Source organism: Stegostoma tigrinum, chromosome 17 (genome assembly GCF_030684315.1).
Source record: "Stegostoma tigrinum isolate sSteTig4 chromosome 17, sSteTig4.hap1, whole genome shotgun sequence".
In the NCBI taxonomy this organism is placed as follows: Eukaryota; Metazoa; Chordata; class Chondrichthyes; order Orectolobiformes; family Stegostomatidae; genus Stegostoma; species Stegostoma tigrinum.
In genome coordinates, this window is record NC_081370.1 from 53,677,827 (window position 1) to 53,702,318 (window position 24,492).

Genomic DNA, 24,492 nt, shown 5'->3' on the forward strand with positions numbered 1-24,492 from the left:
AGGACAATCACATACCAACCTTTACTCTCTAACCCTGTGTGTTACAGTGAGGGGTGTGGGATAAAATCCTGGGACAAGCAAAGCAGAGACAAGCGCAGGAATTCCTAGAAGCCTGGTAACTCCACAAAGAAAGCCATCTACAAACACTTAGAGCTCAATTTCATTTACACCCCTCTGCGAAGGAAATCTGGAGGTGAGGCAATCCAGCTCAACGGACTACAGAGGTCCAATAACAGGCAGGAAAACACAACGGCGCTTCAGCAGAGGCTGCACTGATGATGCTACCCAGCAGGGTAATGAAAAGTCTGCGGAAAAGCAGCAAACTAGCTCAGCAAGCCAACCAAACACAACAGTGAGAGCCACAGGACAAAGGGTAGGCAAATCGACTCTTACTGGACAAGGCTCTGCTGTGGAGAAAGCAACAAGGAACCTTAGCCTAGTCAAGCTTTCAGGAAATTCAAAGAAGCACACACCTTTTGTTTGCAGTGAATGGTTCCCCATGTATTAATGGATGCCACTTCTGCGAGATAGGGCAATCACATACCAACCTTTACTCTCTAACCCTGTTCATCGCTTTGATTGAGTAATCTCTGCTGCTTCCGTGTGTATATCTGCAGCTGCTGTTTCAGGCAAGCTTACCGTGAAAGATTAAAACTCTCTTAGTGCCACCCCTACTCCACCAAAAAACATGTAGGGCTCAGATATTGCCTGCAGTGCTCTGTAACAAAGGTGGTTTTGACAGATGCAATATTTTTCTGAACAGAGCTCATCTGCTTCTAAGTAACAGTTTATTGCAGTCCCATTTAATGGTCAGCAGCATCTGGTCTACCGCTGCAACAGAAACATGGCTGCAAGTGAAACAAGGAGTAGAAACTAAAGCCTAGTAATTTAGTGGAAGGCTGAAAGTCTACCTCTTCATCCTTCTGTAAAATTGAATGTAAAATAGAAACTGTGAAACAGTCAGTGAAAAAGCAACTTCTCATAACCTTTGTACAATGTAATGAATACAGTAGATGAAAACAAATGGAATGCCTTACAGTTTTTGAATAAAAACAGAAAGAACTACAGATGCTGTAAATCAGAAACAAAAACAGAAATTGCTAGAAAAACTCAGATCTGTGATGAGAAATCAGAGTTAACATTTCGGGTCCAATGACCCTTTCTCAAAACTGTTGGTAGCTAGGAAAATGCAGGTTATATATAGAAGATAGGGTGGGAGGAGGTGGTGATTTTGAGACTTATTTTAATCTTTGTTTAACATAACATCACTGCTTTCAATAATTTATGTTTTACTTATATTTCTTGGGGAAATACTTTCACATCCTGAAAGCCAGACATATGGTAGCTTGTTCTGAAACAGATCAAACTATAATAATACTAACTTGTTACAATCATTGGGGATATCATGATTCTAAATACATTCCAATGCACTTTTTCCATTTTTCAAGAACATCTTATTAAAATAGTTGTCTTTTTTAGACCCTGCCCTACCTTTTAGCTTTTTATCGTGACACCTTTTTCAGGGTTCACTGTGTTTCTCCAATGGTTTTTTTCATAGCTCTTCACTTTTCTCCATCAGTTTCTGGTGAGTATGTTCACACCGTTTCCCCCATTTGGAGAATGCTGTGGAGTGTTAAAAAGATTTTGCAGGCTGCTGAACATCTTGCTCTGAGTTCCATCTGTGGCTAACCCCGGGAGTGAGATTTGAACTGGGTGCCTTCCTGCTCATGAGGCAGGAGACATTAATCATAGAAGTGTTACAATGCAAAAGGAGACCGTTAGGCCCCATTTACCCTGTACCAGTTCCTCAAATGAGCACCATTATCTCCTTCCAATTTTCTGCTTCTCCCACTCACCCTTCAATTTTATTCCTATCCAAATAATCATCCAATGCCCCCTTGAATACCTCAATTGAACCTACTTTGACCACATTTCCAGACAGTGCTTTCCAAAACCAGACGACTTGTTATGTGCAAAGGTCTTTTGTTTTTACATCACTCTTGCACATTTTGCAAATCACTTTAACCCTGTGCCCTCTGCTTCTTGATCTGTTTACAACTGACATCCCAATGTAAAGGTAAAATATTAAAATAATTTTTCCACAATGCTACTGATCATAATTTCGTAGTTGTGTTCAGTGTTCCAACAGCAAGCTGTGAAAGTGTTCACAGTCAGCTCCATCAGAAGCTCATGAATTTTCTGATAAAATGATGGACCTTAGGATCCTGGACATTGGGTTGTGACTCCAGTCAGGTGGTCAAATGCTAAAATGCCATTTTCAGACAAATGTCTTGAATTGGCCTATTGGTATTACAGAATGCTTGCAGATGAAAATACTTCATGGCCCCTTAATTAGCATTAGTGCATTTAATAGTATTTAATCAACACAGATTGGTGCTTCCCAAATAGAAGCAGCAATAAATGAAAGGTGTTGCATTTTGCTAAGGCAAACCAGGGCAGGATTATACTGTTAATGATAGGACCCTGCCAAACAAAGATACCTAGGGATGCAAGCTTGCTTTTACTGGTCAGAACATTGATTATGGGAATTGGGATGTCACGTTGGGTCAGGCCATTTTTAGAATACTGCAAACATTTCCAGTTACCCTTCCATAGGAAGGACTTTGAACTTGAGAGGGTACAGAACACTTTTAGAAGCATGTTTCTAGGACTGGAGGGTTTGATCTATAGGGAAAGGCTGAATAGGCTGCGGCTTTTTTCCTTGGAGCATCAGAGGCTGAGGAGCGACCTTGTAGAGGTTTATAAAATCATGAAGGGCATGGATAGGGTGAATAGCCAAGGTCTTTTTCCTAAAATGGGCAAGTCCAAAACTGCAGAGCATAGGTTCAAGGTGAGCAGGTTAAGATATAAAAGGACCTGAGGAGCAACTTTTTCAAATAGAGGATGGTGCGTGTATGGAATAGGCTTCCAGAGGAATTGGAGGCAAGTACAATGACAGCATCTAAAAGACATCTGGATGGGTATATGAATAGGAAGTATTTGGAGGGATATGGACCGAGCTGGCAAATGGAACTGGCTCAGACTGGGATGTCTGGTTAGCGTGGACGAGTCGGACTGAGGGCTCTGTTTCCGTGCTGTACGACTCTACAACTCTATGTCTCAAATTTAACACATTTCCTTCCCTGGTTTTCGATCAGCAAAGTCATTGATGTTAAGCTCAATTAATGGGTTTATCATTTTCCATTCACATTATGCTCAGTGCAGACATCTTTTCTTACTGCATTGTTGTGCTCAAGTCATTTTTGGTCATAGTCTTAGAGTCATTGACATCCACAGTGCAGAGAAAGGCCTTTCAGCCCATCAGAATTGGAGTCAGAAACAATGAACTAACTGTTGTATCAGCCATGAAAGTGATCTCTTGCATCCATCATAAGAAATAAGCAATTTAAGGTGTTAGCTCCGCAGCACCTTCTTCAAGTCAACTAGGGCTGGGCAAAAATGCTGACGTAGCCAGAGACACCCATATTCCATGTATGAACAATAAGAAAGGATGTTACTAATTAGATCATGACTGCTAGCTATGGCTAAAGCAGCCTTTGAATGTGCTTCCCATTGAGAGTCAGGGAGATATTTTGGTATTTTGAATACTGTGCAGTGTGTTGTAGTGGAACAGAAGGATGTGTTTATTTGCTGCACAACAGCAAAAAAGATTACTTCATCTAAACAGCAATCAGCTGCAGCTCAGCCAGCAAGAGTCAGTGAATGTTGAGCCATGTATACAAACATAAAAAACTTTTTTTCTACCAGCACTTTATCAACTGGCACTCTTGCCAAACTGGCAAAAATAACATACATCCAATGCCGTGATCTACCACGCTGTCCATGTACTTATTTTCACTCAACATCTTCCTTTATTTTAATTAATTACCCCACCCTTTACAAGTTCATGCACTCTTGGCAGCCCCAGTGAGGTTCTTCTTGATGAGACTAGCTTCTGGATCTTCAGAATAGCACTGGCACATTGAAGTGCAGCCATGCAAGGGTCCTTTCAGTACTTATTCTTGTGGATGATGTGTCACACACTGTTTAGGGTAGCGTAGCCATTCTTATTGATGGCATAGACCTGCTAAATCCCTTTAATCAGAAACTGGAGCAGTTCCAGATGATCATCCATTGAAGGTGCACTGCATTGTGAATGGTACGGTGGCTCAGTGGTTAGCTCTTCTGCCTCACAACCTCAGGGACTGAGGTTTGATTCCAGCCTCGGGCAACTGTCTGTGTGGAGTTTGCACGTTCTCCCTGTGTCTGCGTGGGTTTCCTCTGGGTGCTCTGGTTTCCTCCCACAGTCCAAATATGTGCAGGCTAGGTGCATTAGCTGTGGAAAGTGCGTGGTTACAGGGATAGGGTATAGGTGGTATGGTCTTTGGAGGGCTGAAAGACCTGCTTCATCACTATAGGTAATCTATATTTTCTGATGAAGGGTCTAGGCCCGAAATGTCAGCTTTCCTGCTCCTCTGATGCTGCTTGGCCTGCTGTGTTCATCCAGCTCTACACCTTGTTATCAGGGATTCTATCGTTCCTTGTTGTCGCTGTAAATAAAGGATAAAAGTAATGTGTATACCCCCTGCATTACTCACTGCGTGTTTTCACATCAATTTTAGAAGATGTGTTGATCTTCTTACACACATTCTTTGAGGTAAGTCGATGTCAGGGTTTATTGCAGTTGTGGATAACCTCTTGATTATCCAAATATTTGACCAACTGGCACACTCTTGGCCCCATAGGAGCCAATTAATAGAGTTTTCTATAGATAAAGAGGTAAAGAGAGAGGATATTTATTTTTGTTCTAGAAGTTTCTGCTGCATGCCAGTATACATTCATGTGATGTTAGCTTGGGTGTAGTATGACTGCCCTTTGCATTAAGTGCAGTCAGCTTTGCAACTATTGCCGAGATAATCCAGTACTTTCACCATGATGCTTTTCTAATTTCAAAGGAAGTAGAAAATGTTCATTTGATAACACTTATCGGTGAGGTAAGTATATTCAAGGTTGGGATGGACAGATTTTTAATCAGTAAGGGAATGAAGGGTGATGGGCAAAGGGGATGAAAGTGAAGGTAAGGATTATCGGATCTGCCATGATTTCATTGAATGGTGGAGCAGATTCAATGGGCTGAATGGTCTATTTTTATTCCTATGCCTTATATTCTTCAATCAACATGTGGTATAGAGTTAACAGATAAATTAAAGTATCCTGCTCTTCATCCAATATAGACCCTCTAAACTTTTCAATCATAAACTGAAGGAACTCACCGCATATTGTTTCAGACATGTATGAATGTTTCCCAGATCCAAAACATGCACAATTTTATATGGTTAGCAAAAGAAAAAAGTTAAACTAAGCAATAGGTTTAATAGGTTGGGGAAATTCCTGTTATTCAGTAAGCCAAACTATTCATTGCCTTCTTGGGAAGCAAATGCACAATCTGTGAATGGGTGCACAACTGGAACAATACCTTCAAGTACAGGCCTTCAGGCCCCTTGGTGTTTCTTTCATCTCTTCCTCCAGGTGTGATTCCAACCCGGAACACAATATGCCTCACTAAAAACGTCAACAAAGCTTTTCAATGCTGCTCTGAGCTCTCGTGGACTTCAAATCCATTCATTGATCCAATTATGAGCCAGAGCTGTTGATGATGTTGGGAAGTGTTTGCAATCTGAACAGGTCCATTGGTGGAAAGTATACCTGCCACTCGCGGTTGTACGTTTCAGCATTTTTTTAAGTAAATAAAGTAAGCTCTTTGAACAACCTATAATTTGCTTGTTGAATAGTTGCTTTGCTTTTGCAAATGAGTCATTCTAATGCTGACCTCTGAGGGAGCTTTCCATTTCTAGAATGGAATATTAGCCTCAGTTATGATACCCCAGTGACTACAAGCCTTTGACTTTATATACCTAATTTCTTCAGCTGGGATTTCTGGCTCTGTATCAATATCAGGAAGAGTAGTCACATTCATATCTGTGACAATAAAATGTGAGGCTGGATGAACACAGCAGGTCCAGCAGCATCTCAGGAGGACAAAAGCTGACGTTTCGGGCCTAGACCCTTCATCACAGAGGGGGATGGGGTGAGGGTTCTGGAATAAATAGGGAGAGAGGGGAAGGTGGACCGAAGATGGAGAGAAAAGAAGATAGGTGGAGAGGAAAGTTTAGGTGGGGAGGTAGGGAGGGGATAGGTCAGTCCAGGAAAGACGGACAGGTCAAGGAGGTGGGATGAGGTTAGTAGGTAGGAGATGGAGGTGCAGCTTGGGGTGGGAAGAAGGGATGGGTGAGAGGAAGAACAGGTTAGGGAAGCAGAGACAGGTTGGACTGATTTTGGGATGCAGTGGGTGGAGGGGAAGAGCTGGGCTGATTGTGTGGTACAGTGGGGGGAGGGGACGAACTGGGCTGGTTTTGGGATGCGGTGAGGGAAGGGGAGATTTTGAAACTGGTGAAGTCCACATTGATACCATTGGGCTGCAGGGTTCCCAAGCGGAATATGATTTGCTGTTCCTGCAACCTTCGGGTGGCATCATTGTGGCACTGTGGAGGCCCATGATGGACATGTCATCTAAAGAATGGGAGGGGGAGTGGAAATAGTTTGCGACTGGGAGGTGCAGTGTTTATTGCGAACCGAGCGGAGGTGTTCTGCAATGCGGTCCCCAAGCCTTCGCTTGGTTTCCCCAATGTAGAGGAAGCCACACTGGGTACAATGGATGCAGTATACCACATTGGCAGATGTGCAGGTGAACCTCTGCTTAATGTGGAATGTCATCTTGGGGCCTGGGATAGGGGTGAGGGAGGAGGTGTGGGGGCAAGTGTAGCATTTCCTGCGGTTGCAGGGGAAGTTGCCGGGTGTGGTGGTGTTGGAGTTCAGTGTGGAGCGAACAAGGGAGTCACGGAGAGAGTGGTCTCTCCGGAAAGCAGACAAGGGTGGGGATGGAAAAATGTCTTGGGTGGTGGGGTCGGATTGTAGATGGTGGAAGTGTCGGAGGATGATGTGTTGTATCCAGAGGTTGGTGGGGTGGTGTGTGAGAACGAGGGGGATCCTCTTTGGGCGGTTGAGGTGGGGGTGGGGTGTGAGGGATGTGTTGCGGGAAATGCGGGAGACGCGGTCAAGGGCGTTCTCGACCACTGTGGGTGGAAATTTGCGGTCCTTGAAGAACTTGGACCTCTGGGATGTGCGGGAGTGGAATGCCTCATCGTGGGAGCAGATGCGGTGGAGGCGGAGGAATTGGGAATAGGGGATGGAATTTTTACAGGAGGGTGGGTGGGAGTAGGTGTATTCTCGGTAGCTGTGGGAGTCGGTGGGCTTGAAATGGGCATCAGTTACAAGCTGGTTGCCTGAGATGGAGACTGAGAGGTCCTTGGATTCTCCAGCATCTGCAGTTCCCATTATCACATTCATATCTGTGTTGTCTATCTTAGTGGAAGAGGTGTAGGCTTGTGTTTGCTTTGAGCTTGGCTGACTCTCTTAAGAATGCAATCTCTCTGGCATTATGTTGAAATTTTTGTTTAACTTTGCTCATGATTTCAGTCAGCCTTCAAGTTCCTGCTTCATTTTTTCTTCTGATGTTCACTTTCAAAATCTCCCTTCATTTTAATGGATCTCTAATAGTATGAGAAATAAACCCTGAACAAAGCCTTTGAACTTAATCCTCGGTTTACAAGTAGAAGTAAGAAACACACACTCCAAAACATGTGCATTTACATAGAACATAGAACAGTACAGCACAGAACAGGCCCTTCAGCCCACAATGTTGAGCCGAACATTGATCCTCATGTATGCACCCTCAAATTTCTGTGACCATATGCATGTCCAGCAGTCTCTTAAATGACCCCAATGACCTTGCTTCCACAACTGCTGCTGGCAACGCATTCCATGCTCTCACAACTCTCTGTGTAAAGAACCCGCCTCTGACATCCCCTCTATACTTTCCTCCAACCAGCTTAAAACTATGACCCCTCGTGTTAGCCATTTCTGCCCTGGGAAATAGTCTCTGGCTATCAACTCTATCTATGCCTCTCATTATCTTGTATACCTCAATTAGGTCCCCTCTCCTCCTCCTTTTCTCCAATGAAAAAGTCCGAGCTCAGTCAACCTCTCTTCATAAGATAAGCCCTCCAGTCCAGGCAGCATCCTGGTAAACCTCCTCTGAACCCTCTCCAAAGCATCCACATCTTTCCTATAATAGGGCGACCAGAACTGGACGCAGTATTCCAAGTGCGGTCTAACCAAAGTTTTATAGAGCTGCAACAAGATCTCACGACTCTTAAACTCAATCCCCCTGTTAATGAAAGCCAAAACACCATATGCTTTCTTAACAACCCTGTCCACTTGGGTGGCCATTTTAAGGGATCTATGTATCTGCACACCAAGATCCCTCTGTTCCTCCACATTGCCAAGAATCCTATCCTTAATCCTGTACTCAGCTTTCAAATTTGGCCTTCCAAAATGCATCACCTCGCATTTATCCAGGTTGAACTCCATCTGCCACCTCTCAGCCCATCTCTGCATCCTGCCAATGTCCCGCTGAAGCCTACAACAGCTCTCTATACTGTCAACGACACCTCCAACCTTTGTGTCGTCTGCAAACTTGCTGACTCATCCTTCAATCCCCTCATCCAAGTCATTAATAAAAATTACAAACAGTAGAGGCCCAAGGACAGAGCCCTGTGGAACCCCACTCACCACTGACTTCCAGGCAGAATATTTTCCTTCTACTACCACTCACTGTCTTCTGTTGGCCAGCCAATTCTGTATCCAGACAGCTAAGTTCCCCTGTATCCCATTCCTCCTGACCTTCTGAATGAGCCTACCATGGGGAACCTTATCAAATACCTATACCTGGTATTGAAGAGAGAACGGAATGTCTTCAGATCTGTAGAAGGGTCGAAACATTAACTCTGTCTTCACTCCACAGATGCTGCCAGACCTGTTAAGTTTTTCCAGCAATTTCTGTTTTTGTTTACAATTTTCAGCATCCGCAGTGCTTTGGATTTTTAAAAAAATATTTTGATGACTTAGCCTTTAGCAAATATATTTTTTATAAAGGAAAATGCTTTAAAATTCAAAAACTTTATTGGTATTTATTGTTGCTTTGGAAAAGCCTTAGAGTGCATTTTTATTTAGTGAGCAAAGTGTCCAAATAGATCATGTGACTGTCAGAAATCATTGGAAAAGGGCCAGCTCTCAAGAGAAAGGGGCAACAGAGATGTTTTTGCCCCATATTGTGCTTCAGTTCCTCAAAATGAAATACAGTTGCCTGGCAGTCTGGATTTCTTGAATGGAAATTAGGATGAAACAAAATCTTTTCGATCTTGTTAATTATCCAAGCAAGGAAGTTTTGCATAATAGTTGATCTGTATCTGTATTACAATTGTGTAACCAAAGCAAGGATATTTTTGTCCAATCAAAGTGAAAATGTCAGGTTCAAAGAGTCTTTCTTCAGCTTCTTTTGTTTATAATGTGGTTGTGTAAAAGCTTAAACTGTAGTGATTTTTTTTAAATGTGAGACTCTTGGCTGAAGTTTAATTCTGGCACTGCATCCCAATGAATATTTTTCAATTCCAATCGTGTGCCTGCTTCAAGACCCAACACCATTTTATAATTAAATCAGGCTACTTATGGAGGCAAAAATTATGGGAGGGGAATGGTTGTTTATTTGGGTACAGAAACTGTGCAGAGAAATTTGAAGTCTGAACACAGCTGTCGGTCCTGATCCTGCATGATGTCAAGAAAACAGTGTCTCCCAATGGTGATTTTCACAGAATCAGCCAATTAATTGCTGGTTGCCTTAAGTGAAGAGGATGAGCGAGTCATTAGGCGCTAGAACCTCGAAGCCCTGACAGCGTGTTGTTCAAGTAACAGAGAGAGAGAGAGAGAGATCCAAGTTGAGGCTTCAGAGTCTCCCTTGAATTCTGGAGTCCTGGACTGCCATACACTTCTTGCCCTAGACTCAAAGCCTCGGGCGTTTACTGTTCAACTGGTGACATTTCTTCACCCAAAGAGTGGTAAGCCTGTGGAATTCATCACCACAGGAAGTAATTGATGCCAAAACGTTGAATCTGTTCAAGAAGTGAGAGTTCAGCCCACTTGGCGAGGAAAGAATAAGGTAAGAACAGCAGATTTCCTTCTGCAAAGACCATTAGTGGACTAGATGGGCTTTTCTGACAATGGATTCACGGCCATCATTAGAGTCTTAATTCCAGAGTCAAAATTATGGAATAAAATCTAGTCAAATGGAAACCATGAAAACACTGTTGATTATTATAAAACTTCGTTCCCTTATATCATTTAGGGCAGAAAATATGTTGGTTTCCTGGTCTGGCCAATATATGAACCCAGACACGTAACAGTGTGGTTGTCTCTTAACGTCTGGGCAATTCAGGATAGATGATAAATGCTGGCCTAGACTGTGATACTCACTGCCCATGAATAGACTAAAAAAGAAAATTGGGATAGGCAGAAAAGTAATGTTGAAGCTACAACTGAATTAGCAAGGACCTTACTAATTTTGCAGCTACTGAACGGCCTACTCCCAGTCCTATTCATACACTCAGCAGGGGCACAAGGGAAAAGCAGGATGCTAGTTCTGTTGTTTTCGCAGAGAGGCAGCATGGACATGCTGGGTTGAATGGCCTTTTTCTGTATTATCACCATTCTCTATTTTTACATGCCTCTCATTTCAAAACCAGCTCTTTGTCCAAGCCTGGATTCCACTTTGGTATCTCTACTTTAGATTCCTTCCCTGTGTAACTCCCCAGAGAGTTTTCTTTCTAAATTAATGGCGCTGTATGAATACAAGTTGTTGTTGCTTGAATCCAATGTAGTTTCTATAAAAATATTGGTGACATATCTAAATTACAGCACTTTCCTGGTCTGGCCTATAAATGACTTGTGTTCTGCATTGTGTAGTTGTCTCCTAACAAATACTGCCAGAATACAAGGTCAAACAAAGTAAGGTGCAGTATCCTTCAATTTTCATGTGCTACCTGATACTTTTATATTGGCTAATCATAGAATCCTTACAGTGTGGAAACAGACCCTTTGGCCCAATAAATCCATACTGACCCACACAGACTACTCGGGGAAACTTAGCATGGCCAATCCACCGAATGTGCACATTTTTGGACTATGGGAGGAGAGCAGAGCACCTGGAGGTAACACATGCAGACGTGGGGAGAATGTCCACACAGTCACTCAATGGCAGAATTGAACCCAGGTCCCTGGTACTGTGAGGTAGCAGTGCTAAGCACCGAGCCACTGTGCCACCCCAAATATAATTGCTAGTATAAACACTTAACATGATATAGTGCCTCTCACATCCTTATGACATTGCAAAATGTTTTACATTTGAGCTGTAACATTGCTGAGTCAAAACTTTTGGAACTGCCTTTGTAGTGATTGGAACAAGTTCAGCCAGGTGGATTTCATAGATTATGAGTTTCCTGACTGGGGCTGTTAACCTGGTCCAAGTGGGGGTTGGGGGCCTGGCTGACCAATGAGAGCCGGATTGTCAGGGATGCTGCTCACTCTAAGAGCTGGCTGTGATCTGGCTGGGTCAGTGTCATCTACTGTATAAATCAAGGGTGACTCGCTGACAGGATTTTTGATCTCTGTGGAGTTATTTCAGCCTTTTAACAGTGGTGTGGTTCTACCAGCATTGGTTGAGCTGCAGGATCTCAAGAAAGCAGCTCACCTCCAATGCCAGCATAAAATGACATATAATAATCATGATTTATGAATTGTTTAGACGGGCTTGCTGGGGCAAATAACCTTCTTCCACGCTCTAACAATGGATCTTTGGAGTTGAAATGGCCTGCTAAAAAGACTGAAGTGTTAATCTCGCCAAGTGGGCTGAGTTCAAATCTCTGCCTGAAGTGTCAGTAATAACTCAGCCTCCCCCAGAGTGAAATTTAGCAGTGTTGTTTGAGCTGACAGTGGAAAGCATAGAAATTTTCAGGGGGAGGATCTGATTCCTGACTGCTAATCCTTTCTCCACTTTATTGAAAGTGATGTAACTAAATGAGACCCGTGGTGATATTTGTTTGGGGTGCCATTTCTTTCTTGCTACCCAATTCTTTCAAACTAGCTCAATCTGTAAAGCTACACTTTTTAACAGCTAACAGAGAGATGCTTGATTATTGAGACTAAATATAGTAAGTTCTTCTGTGGGGTGCAAACAATGTTATTGTTTCTATAAATTATAATGCACAATTTGATTTGCCTAATTGCTTTATGTATATAGCTGTAACATTAGTTTCAATGGCACATATGCAAGTGCGGCCCCTAATAGCTCTCTTGAGCTCCGTCAGGCGTTTGGAGATTGTGATTCTGGGTTGAAGATTTTTACCAAAGTTAACAGCCCAGCTGAAGCTGATTTCACTAGGAAATGCCGTTCGGTTTAGCAACAGCTGTGAGAGTTTACAACTGGCAGTCAGTCACATGGCATGAAAATGACATAATTTGGCCAAGCAACACAGATAAGGAGACTTGGGCCCAATGGAGAGAATGCAACTTTCCTTTCCTGTCTTGTTTGTTTCCATCTAGTTTGATGTGGATACACAAGGCAATATCGTGTCGGTTTCGTGGGGAGACAGAGACAATTGCAATGATCGTTGGGTTAGAAATGGGAAAAACATGGGAGGGCTTACAGAATCTCAGAAGTGTTGTGGCACAGAAGGAGGCTATTTGACTCACTGTGTCTGTATCAGCTCATTAAATGAGCACCATTACCTGGTCCAGATCTCCTGCTTCTCCCCCACACTGTTTTTACCCAATCCAAAGCTTTCCTGAATGCCTCGATTGTACCTGCCTCCACCACATTTCCAGGAAGATCTTAATTACTCACTTGGTGAAAATGTTTTTCCTTGCTTCACCCTCACCTCTTTTGAAGATATGTTAAATCTATGTTCTCTTGTTCCTCTTCAATTCATGAGTGAGAAGAGATTCTCTCTATCCACTCTATTCAGCCTCTCATGATTCTCAAAACCTCTAACACCTCCTCTCGGCCTTAAAACATAAGAACTAGGAGTGGGCAGTTCAGCCCCTTGAGTCTGCTCCACTATTTAATATGATCATGGCTGATCTCAGCACAACCTCAACTCCACTTTTCTGCCCGCTCTCCATAACTCTTCAACCCATTACTAATTAAAAATGTGTCTTTTATTCTCCTTAAATTTACTCAATATCCCATCACCCACTGCGCTGCAGGGTACTGCATTCCTCAGATTTGTGGCCCTTTGAGAGAAATAATTTCTCCTCAAGCATATCATCACCTTCTTCTCTCCAAGGAGAACAATCTCGTTACAGAAGCAAAATAATTCAATTAAATGAATTAACAAGCTCAGTGTGCTTGCGTTTAATGTTTTCATGGCAGCAACACCTCGGGATTGAACGACAAATGAGACATTGTATGGGATGGAGGGATATCACTTCAGGATACCTTCCATTCTGCTGAGCCTCACTCCACTGCCCAGTGGACAGATTGGGAAGTCTTCAACTAATCTATTGAAAGCATCCTGGCAGAATCTTGCTAAAAGACTGACGATTGAGTAAAGCCTCAATGAAAAACCTTCACATTTAGCTACAGGAAATCTGCTGGGGAGAATGTGAATGAGGCACTACCCAGATTTGTGGCATTTGTAAATGAGGAACCTGCCCCGAGGCTGACCCATGTGATCTGACAGAGTAGGCTTTGGTGTTTATTTTGTTACTGAAGATCTGTGGCATGGCTTTCAGCCGGATTGCTGTGACTGATTTAAATACACTTTGTATATTTTTCCATCAAGCTTCTATTAGCAACTAGAAACCTGGGTTAAACCTAAACATGCACTTTGATCAGGGCAAATGTTAGCAATAGAGAGAACAACATGAGCATGATCGCTTATGATTGATGAGCTATGGAAATAACACATGTTTATTCCACTGCTTTTATCTCTATAGCTTTGAAATAAATACTTTCTATTTTGATTAATGCGGTGTGAAAGTACATATCTTGTTAAGCCCAGCAGTTACCTCTGTGAGCTGTTGGGCTGTCTTGAAGGTTCATATAGGCTAAATGAACCATCTATCCTGATAAGGCACCATTGAGATTGGAATAAATCCAATGTATTCTGGGCTGTGAGTGAATTGGCACACTCATGGTTCTGTGCAGTTGTAGGCCTTGTTGCTTCTGAAGTAGGGATGGAAAAATTGAACAAATTTACACTCCTGGGTTTAGAATTTCAATCCAGCGTTCAGAACCTGACCACCCAGTTCGAATCTGCATCCTGATGGTAATTGGATTCAAAGCCAGATTTATGAGACAAGACACAAATCCTTTTTTTGGTAGTTTGTTTACTTACAGAATACAGCAATTCATACGTCTGCCTTCTATCAATACTTAACAGCCAGTCTACTGACAGTCCTTTTTTATATGTGCTCAAGATATGTGACCTATGTTGGCAGTTAGGAAGGCAAATGCAATATCAGCATTCATTTCGAGAAGGCTGGAATACAAGAGCAGGGTGTACTGCTGAAGCTGCATAAGGCTCTGGACAGACCACATTTGAAATATTGTGAGCAGTTTTGGGCCCTTATTTAATGAAGGATGTGCTGGCATTGGAGGAGATCCAGAGGAAGTCCACAAGTTTTTTTTTAATATATTACTTCACGAGCATGGATATCAATGGCTGGGCCTGCATTTATTGCCCGTCCCTAGTTGCCCCTGTAAAGGTGGTGGTAAGCTTCCTTCTTGAACCCTGCAAACCATTTGTTGCGTGTTGACCTCGAATGCTACTTTGGAAAAAAGTTCCAGGACTTTGCCACAGAGACACTGAAGGAATGGCAGTATATTTCCAAGTCAGGATGGTGAGTGGCTTGGAGGGAGACTTGCAGGGGGCGATGTTCCCATGTATCTGCTGCCCTTGTCTTTCTAGGTGGAAGGGGTCATGGGTTTGGAAGGTGCTGTGTAAGGATCTTTGGTGAATTTCTGCAGGTGTGTCCTGTAGATAGTGCACACTGCTGTTACTGAGTGTCCGTTGTGGAGAGAGTGGATGCTTGTGGATGTAATGCCAATCAAGTGGGCAGCTTTGTCCTGGATGGTGTCAAGCTTCATGAATGTTGTTGGGTCTGCACGGGCAGATGGGGAGTATTCCATCATACTCGATGTCTCCACTAGTAAGTGAGATTAGGATACAAGAGCACAGCCTCAGGGTGAACGAATGACCCTTCAGAACTAAGATGAGGAAAAATGTCTTTAGCCAGAGGGTGGTGAATCTGTGGAACTTATTGCCACAGAAAGCTTCGAAGGCCAAGTTATTGACTGTATTTAATACAGAGATAGATTGGTACAAAAACACAGTTGCTGGAAAAGCTCGCCAGGTCTGGCAGCATCTGTGAAGAGAAAACAGAGTTAACATTTCGGGTCTGGTGACCCTTCCTCAGAGTTCTTTGTTTTTGTTCCTGGTTTACAGCATCCGCAGCTCTTTTGGTTTTTTTTTAAATAGTGATAGATAGGTTTCTGATTGGTAAAGGGATGAAGAATTACAGAGAGAGGGCAGGAAAATGGGATTGAGAAATATATCAACCATTATCAAAAGTCAGAGCAGACCTAATGGGTCAAATTGCCTAATTATACTCCTATATTGTATAGTCTAATGGCCCTACAGTGTATGCAGCTAAAGCATCTGACCCCAGTCCACAACAGCATCACTGATATACAAAGTCTTTACGTGGGCCGGAGGCAAATTCAGTCCCCCATTAATGCCACTGGGTGCTACCTAGATTTAACACTGGCTCTGTGACTCTCAAAGGCAAATGGTCGCCGAGAAAGTGCTTGTGGAAACTAATTGGCAGAAGATCAGAGGAGCTGCAGTCCTCTATACCAAACATTCACAAAGTGGGTAATTAATCCGCTCTGCTCAAGCCATGACCTCATTATGCCTCATCTCCCACCTGTTTCTTTTACAGGTTCGTAAATCAGTGGCAATAATACACTAATTGACTTTCCAATGTATTTACCTCATACGCGTACACAAACATGTCTCAGACTATTCCTGTTCTGACCTTTGAAAATTTTATCCATCAATCCCTCCCCAGTCCATTGAGATGCTCTTCGGAAAGCTTGCCAGCCAGTTAATTGGAAGTGTGCAGCTTGATGGCTCCCTTACAAGTATTAGGCCTTCTCTTCCCTTTGAAAAATCCACTAGGTCAGGTCAACATCAGGAGACAGATACCCCATCAAGTGCACAAACAGAAGGTGCTGGAAAAGCTCAGTAGGTCTGGCAACATCAATGAAGAAAGAAAATCAGAGTTAATATTTCAGGTCTGATGACCCTTCCCAAGAACTGATGGAAGTTGGGAAAATGTCAGTTTATATGCAGAAAATAGGGAGGGGATGAGATAAGGAGTAAACAATAGGATAAATGACAGAGCCAAAGAAAGAGAAGAGCAGTTGGATAGATAAAGGAAGGATAATGATCTGGCTGGCAGGGTGAATAGCTGTTAAAGGGGACTATTAGTGACCAACAATAGGAAGTGTATAATGGCAGGCTTTGTGATAACAAGGCCTAGTGTGTAGGGTAAGGGGCTGGGACATGGGAATGTTTAGGGCCTAAAATTATTGAACTCGATATTGAGTCCGGAGGGCTGCAGGGTCCCCAAGTGGAAAATGAGGTGTTATTCTTCCAGCTTGAACTGAGCTTTGCTGGAATGCTGCAGCAAGCCAGAGACAGAGAGCTTGGCCAGGAAACAGGGTGGTGTGTTAAAGTGGCAGGCAACTGTAAGCTCAGGATCTTTTCTGTGAGCAGAATATAGATGTTCTGCAAAGCGGTCACCCAGTCGACACTTTGTTTCCCTAATACTTCACCTAGCAGGTATATTTGGGTCCTTGGATACTGGGGAGGGAGGAGGTAAATGGGCAGGCATTGCACTGCCAGTTTTGCAGGGCAAGGTGCCATGAGGGTGTAGCAGGGGGAGGCGTTGGGGTTTGAAGGAAGAGTGGACCAAGGTATTCCGGAGGGAACAGTCCCTGCGGAAGGTGGGCAAGGGAGGCATGGGAACATGTGTCTGGTGGTGGCATCTCGCTGGGGGTGGCGGAAATGGTGGCTGATGATCTTCTGGAAGTGGATGCTGGTGGGATGGTAGGTAAGGACAAGGGGAACCCTATCACTGTTGTGGGAAGGAAGAGAAGGGATAAAGGCGGAAATGTGGGAGTTGGGTCAGACCTAGTTGACGACCCTGTCAATGACGGCGCTGGCGAATCCTTGGTTGAGGAAGAAGGTGGGTATTTCGGAAGTTCACTTGTTGATGTCCATATGCAATGGAGATGGAAGATGGAGATGGAAGAACTGAGAGAATGGGATGGTGTCTTACTAGGAAGCAGGGTATGAGGATGTATAGCCCAGGTAGCTATGGGAGTCAGTGGGTTAATCGTGGATATTAATGGCCAGTCTATCCCAAGAAATGGAAACAGAGATGTCGAGAAAGGGAAGGGAGGAGTCAGAGATAGACAAAGTGAAAGTGAGGGCAGGGTGGAAATTGGAAGCAAAATTGATGAACTTTTCCACATCTGGATGAGCTAGGGAAGCAGCACCGATAATATCATCGATGTATTGGAGAAAACATTGTGGGTGGGGCCTGGAATAGAACTGAATCAAGGATGTTCCACGTACCCCACGAAGAGACAGGTATAACTAAGGCCCTTGCAGGTACCCATGGCCACCGCTCTGACCTGAAGAAAATGAGAGGAGTTAAAAGAGAAGTTATTGAGGCCACCAAGTGCATGATTTTTACTTAGATTCACTCATGTTAATGATTGAAAGCCCAGCCCTTGGTTTCTGCTGAAGAAAAGAAACAACTTGCATTTATCTGGGAGCTTTCACAATGTCTCAAAGAGCTACACAGAAAATTAACCACTTCCGAAATATAAGGCAGAAACGGAGACTATGGCCTAGTGGTATTATCACTGGACTATTAGCCCAGAAACTCAGCTATGGGTAATATCCATGCCACAGAAATGCCAGACAATGTCAAATAAGAGACAATCTAATCACTGCCCCTTGACATTCAATAGAGTTAACGTCACCTGAATCCCCTGCTGTCAACATGCTTGGGGTTGCCATTGACCAGAAACTCAATTGGACTTGCCACATAAACAGTGGCTACAAGACAAAGCCAGAGACTAGGAATACTGCAGTTAGTAATTCACCTCCTTACTCCCCAAACCTGCCCACCATCTACCAGGCACAAGTTAAGAGTGTGATGGAATACTCCCCACTTGCCTGAATGAGTACAGCTCTAACAGCACTCAAGAAGCTTGACACCATCCAGGGCAAAGCAGCTCACTTAATTAGCACCACATCCACAAGCATCCACTCCTTCTACCATCAACGTTCAGTTGCAGCAGTGTGTACTGTCGACAAGATGCGCTGCAAAAATTCAACAAAAATCCTGAGACAGCACCTTCCAAATGATCACTTCCACCTAGAAGGACAAGGGCAGCAAGTCCACACCGCCCCTTGACGCATCCCACCCAGACCCATCCCCCTAAAACCCACACACCCCTGAACACTACGGGCAGTTTAGCATGGCCAAGCCACCCTAACCTGCACATCTTTGGACTGTGGGAGGAAACTGGAGCACACGGAGGAAACCCACGCAGACACGGGGAGAATGCGCAAACTCCACACAGACAGTTATCCAAGGCTGGAATCAAACCCGGGTCCCTGGCGCTGTGAGGCTGCAGTGCTAACCACTGAGCCACCGTGCCACCCCTAAAAGTAATCAATAACCCTGGTTTGCGTGTATTATTCACCTGACGTCCTAGCATGTACAGTAGCGTGCTGTGAACATCATAACTTTGAAAACAGCCATTAAACACATTTGCACTGGAGGTAAAAGAAAGGGTAAAAATCTCTCATTTTGAGGTTGGTCAGTCAGCTATTGTTGAAAGTAACGAGGAATTACAAACAACAACTAATGAGTGGTAACAACTGTAAGGTTCTACTCACTGTTCACGAATAACTCAGAGACAGAATGTTGTTAATATTTATCTTTCATTTGGACTTACTTCTTTCTCTTCACTTTTGAATATGTATGTCATGTTATTATTTCCTCTCATGATTGGTAACTAGTACACATTTTTTAACTCAAGAAAGTGTTGCTAAATTGCATCCTTTTAAAACAGATTCATTTGGTTTGGGTGGAAGGCGTTCACAGGGGAAAAGATCATTAAATTAACTTTTCTGAGAACAAGCAAGGGAGGCAGTTACATGCAGAATGGGACCCAGTTCACCTGGGAGCTCAATGATTTGGGGTATACGGTCTGGAAATGTAACGAACTGTGCAGCATAGCCTGATGATCTGGACTATTGAGGTGGCTTGGCAACCAATCAACACCATGTAGAGTAAATATTGCCCCTTTTTGAGGTTTGGCATTTTTGTGATTCTGTCATAATGAGATCAGTAATATGCAATTTCTGTAGAGTAAATATTGCCCCTTTTTGAGGTTTGGCATTTTTGTGATTCTGTCATAATGAGATCAGTAATATGCAATTTCTGAATTAACAAGAAACCATTTGTTTGTGCTCCTGAGATGCTGCTTGGCTTGCTGTGTTCATCCAGCTTCACACTTTGTTATCTTGAATTCTCCAGCATCTGCAGTTCCCATTATCACCATTTGTTTAATGTTGTTTATATACAGTGTTAATCAGAATGGCAACAAATTGAAATTCAATCAGTTCTTAAGATTTTCCTGGTGAAATGGGTGACCAAACTAATATATTCCAGTGTGGTGTGTTTTGACGTGTTCATCCAGTGAATATAAATAGGAAACTGCCCGTGTATAAGTCTTAAGTTGAATGTAGTTGTACATTAGGGAGCATTGGAGAAATAACGCATATGTGGTGCACAATATTTTACATAAGCTATACATTAACATAATCTTGCAGTGACCTCCAACTATCCTTCATGACTTAGATTGCTCTAGGTGTGTAAAGCAGCTGCAAAAATAATTAGAAGTAGCAAGGGCAATATGACAAATGAAAATGGCATTTTTAGACACTTGGATTTGTAAAACTTGAATAACTCAGATCCAAACTGAACCACTAAAACATTCATTTATTATATACAAATAAGTGAAGCAAAACTGTTTCTGTCCTAATGCAACTTTTCCCATGTTGTGGAAGAAAGGATGACTGTCTTGCCTGCTCTAAGTTGACAACACTGATGCTTATTGCTTTCGCTGAAGTGCAATTTGCAGGTTCTTTTGTTTCCTGGCGTTGCATGTTTTGTTTGCACCCAGGCTGTTTAGCTCACTCCTCAATTTTAATTTAAAGAAAAGACCATGGAGAACAATCAATACAACAAGTTTGCCGGGCACCGAGGGATCCCGCGAAGAAGCACAGTAATGAGCTTATCCATGCATGACCTGTCACAGATTCAATGATGGTGAAGACTTACCCATCCATTCAGGACCTTGAACAAACTTAGCAATTCCATAGTCACGCATAAGGTCAGGCACGTTGCTTTGAAGAAGGATGTAAGCTCAAGCACAATCCTCTACTATAAGATGAAACAGCATTACACATTGTACTGAATATGTTCTTTGGTGGCACTGTGGTAGCTTCTGACTGAAATATGAACCAGCATGTAGTCACTGACAAATATGCAATCATCACATTGCTCATCCATATGTCGGTGTGAAAATGACTAAACTACCACTCTTGTTTTCGTAAATGAAAACCTTTCACCCATTTGACCTGCATGACATCCCATCTCTCTTGTGACTGTGCTGCAGTATCTAAAATGCTCTCCACAGGACTCGACCCTTCTGAAATGAGGTTATTCAGAACGCATGATTGTGATAATCATGCAGTACAAATGGAAACAATAACATGTTATTTCATTCTGACACGAGTTTGAAAATCATATTGTATTTTTGGAGATTATAGTGCACTTATGTAGCAGTTAACAGCCTGGAAAATACTCTTTTCATTCCAGCCAGGGAAAGCCCTGTTTACATAGCTCAGCAGATGCCTAACTTTCAATATTTGAGTTCAGGAGGGAGTGCCGTGCTTGCTGAGATACATGCACCTGCATAACTGAGGCCCTGAATTTTATGCTCTCTAAACATTAATCTAAATTTCACATTAGACCACAAAGCTTTGACATTGCACAGGGTTTACTAAAGTGCTACGTGACTTTTCTCTTCACAAATCTCACTATTCTTCCTTACACAGTCAGGTCTGGCTTTGAATTCAGATGTATATGGTCAGTGTAGACTCACTGTAATTGATTCACACAAAAGCTAAGCTAGCAATGAGTCAAAAACCACATGAGAAAGGGATGAAACAATCTCTTTTTATTAAGCTCCTCATTCAGATCCAGCAAAGACGTAGTTTTCCTTTAACGTGAGTCTACACCTTTCTCCATTTAAAATGTACTAAAGGGATTTTTTAACTGTAGCAATAAAGGGTCAACCACAAGGTTTTCCTGGGTGGAAAAAGACCACATTTATTCCCTACTAACTCCAAGTGAGGAAATTAACATTTGATGCCAAGCACACAGCCTTTGTACAGTGGCTTAGTCCTCATGCAAAAAATTGCTGTAATGCTAATATACAACGTTTAAAGGCAATAGTGCATGAGACAAAAGGAGATTTTAAAAAATGGATGATCTATAGTTCTTTTAGATGTCCTTGAGGTTTAAAGTTTTAGTCTGAGACAATCTTTAACATGTTACTTTCTCAGACCATCAGCAACGGTGAATTTCATCACTACCTTTTCATTTCTTTGTTTCCTGATGTTTCTTTTTGGTCAGTGTTGTTATCTGGCATGTTTTCTCTCTTGAGACACGGAGAAAGGGAGAGAGCAAGGGAGAACGCTTTCTCAAGCCTGTGTTCATTTTTGTCTTTTAAAATCCATCTACTTCTTTATTTATCAAAAAACTGGTTGTGTACTCCCTGTCTGTCATTATGTCCAGGCTTCATAATCGCATATGATGTTTCATCTCCAACATGTTAAGATTTTCATAGTGGTGTAAATCAAAATAAAACTGAGGAATGCTTCACACCTCCCAGCGGGGGAGAATTCATTGACTGTGCAAGTTATGTTTGGATAAAATGTTAATTTTTCAGCTCAGACTGGTTTTTGTTTAACCCCCATTGGACTTGAAGCCCAAGAGCCTTATGTACATCAATACTGTGCAGAGCCTTGCTATTAACTTTATACTTTTCCTTAACATTTGATCTCCCAAAGTACAGCATCTTATACCTATCTGGATAAACCCCATCTGCCATTTTACCATCCAAATGTGTAACTGACCTATATCCTGCTGTATCCTTTGACAAATTTCTACACCATCCACAACTCCACCAATCTTTGTATCATCTGCAAGCTTACCAACTGGGGAGGGTATGGCCTAGTGGCATTATCATGAGTCTGTTAATCCATAGATCCAGATAACATTCTGGTAGACCCAGGTTCAAATCCTGCCCTGGCAGATGGTGGAATTTGAATTCAATAAATACCTGGAATTAAGAATCTAATGATAACTGTGAATCCATGCTGATTGTCAGGAAAAAGTCCATCTGCTCCACTAATGTCCTTTAGGCGAGGAATCTGCCATCCTTACCTGGTCTAGCCTACATGTAACTCCAGACCCACAGCAATGTGGTTGACTCTTAACTGCTCTTTGGGCAATTAGGGATGGGCAATAAATGCTGCCTAGCCAATGATCCTCTCATCCTGTGAATGAATAAAGGTAAAAAAACCCCTACATATCTACATTTTCAACTAAGTCATTTATATATATCGTAAACAGCAGAGGTCCCAGAATGGATCCCTGCAGAACACCACAAGCCATGCACCTCCAGACTGAAAACACCCTTCCACAACCACCCTCTGCCTTCTATGGGCAAACCAATTCTGAATCCAAGCGGCCAAGCCACCATGGATCCCATGTATCTTAATCTTATGGATCAGCCTACCATGAGGGACCATATTGAAAGCGTTTCTAAAATCTAAGTAAACAACATCCACTGATCTACTCTCATCGATCACCTTCATCACCTCCTCAAAAAATTCAATCAAATTAGTAAGACATGCCCTGCCCTGCACAAAGCTATGCTGACTGTCCCTAATTAGGCCATGCTTTCCCAAATGAGTGTAAAACTTATCCCTAAGAATTCTCTCCAAAGCCTTCTCAACCATCAATGTGAAACTCACTGGTCTGTAATTTCTTGGATTATCCGTTTTCCATTCTTGAACAGAGGAACAACATTAGGTACTCGCCAGGCCTCTGGGACCTCTCCAATGGCTAGTGAGGATAAAAAGGTCTTGATCAAGGCCCCAATCGTCTCTCTTGCCTCTCTCAATATCCTGGGATAGATACCATTGGGCCCTGGGGAGTTACCATTTTAATTGTTTTCAAGAGATTCAAACCACTTCTTTCTTGATCTCAAAATGCCCTAGCATATTAGCATGCTCCACATTAATCTCACTATCCTCCGTATCCCTTTCCTGGGTGAATACCGATGCAAAGTATTCATTTAGAATCTCAGCCATATTCTCTGCCTCCAAGCACAAGTTCCCTTCTTTATATTTAAGTGGCCCTACCTTCTCCTTAGTTATCCTCTTGTTCTTCATGTATACATAGAATGCCTTTTGACAATCGTAGTGTAGCAGTAGTAATGGTGTCAAGTTGTAACACAATCTTCCATCTCAGAATGCTGACCTGAATATAGTACAATTGTTAAATGTGCACCTTCCGAACCCACAACCTTTACCATCCAGAAGGACTAGCCTTGTTGATGCATGGCAACACTGTCACTGTGCAAGTTTGCCTCCAATTCTAACATGAAAATCTATTGTTAATTGCTTACAGTGACTAGTGAATATTCTAGAACTTCCTTCCTAACAACACTGTGGATGTACTTGAACTTCTCACTGCCATCTCCACAGGGTGTTTAGGGATGAGTGATGGATGCTAACCCACAGTGACACCCACATTACGTGAATGTCAAAAACAGTTCAGTGATTCAGAGTCATTCCAGCCAGTATCAGGTAAAAGTTGATGTTTGGCTTTTTGATGTCTCAGGGTATTGACGGACATGGGCAGCAGGTGGGAATGCTAAATTGAAGCCCAAAATCATAGAATGACAGAATCATACAGTAAAGAACGTCAGCTCTTGTGCTCCTAAGATGCTGCCTTGGCCTGTTGTGTTCATCCAGCCCCACACTTTGTTATCGTTGGCCCATTGAGCCTGTATGACTAAAAATATACAGCTATCTACATTAGTCCCACTTTTCTGTGCTAGGACCACAGCCTTGAATGTTACGGCACTTCAAGAGCTCATCCAAGTACTTTTTAAAAGTTGTGAAGTTTCATGTTTCAATGACCAGCAATCAACTCCGTCATACTCAATGGACCTAATTGTTAATATTAATTCATATTTATTTTGTTCTTGTAACATTAGCAGTTGCAGAGCCTTGCTATATTAGGCTAATG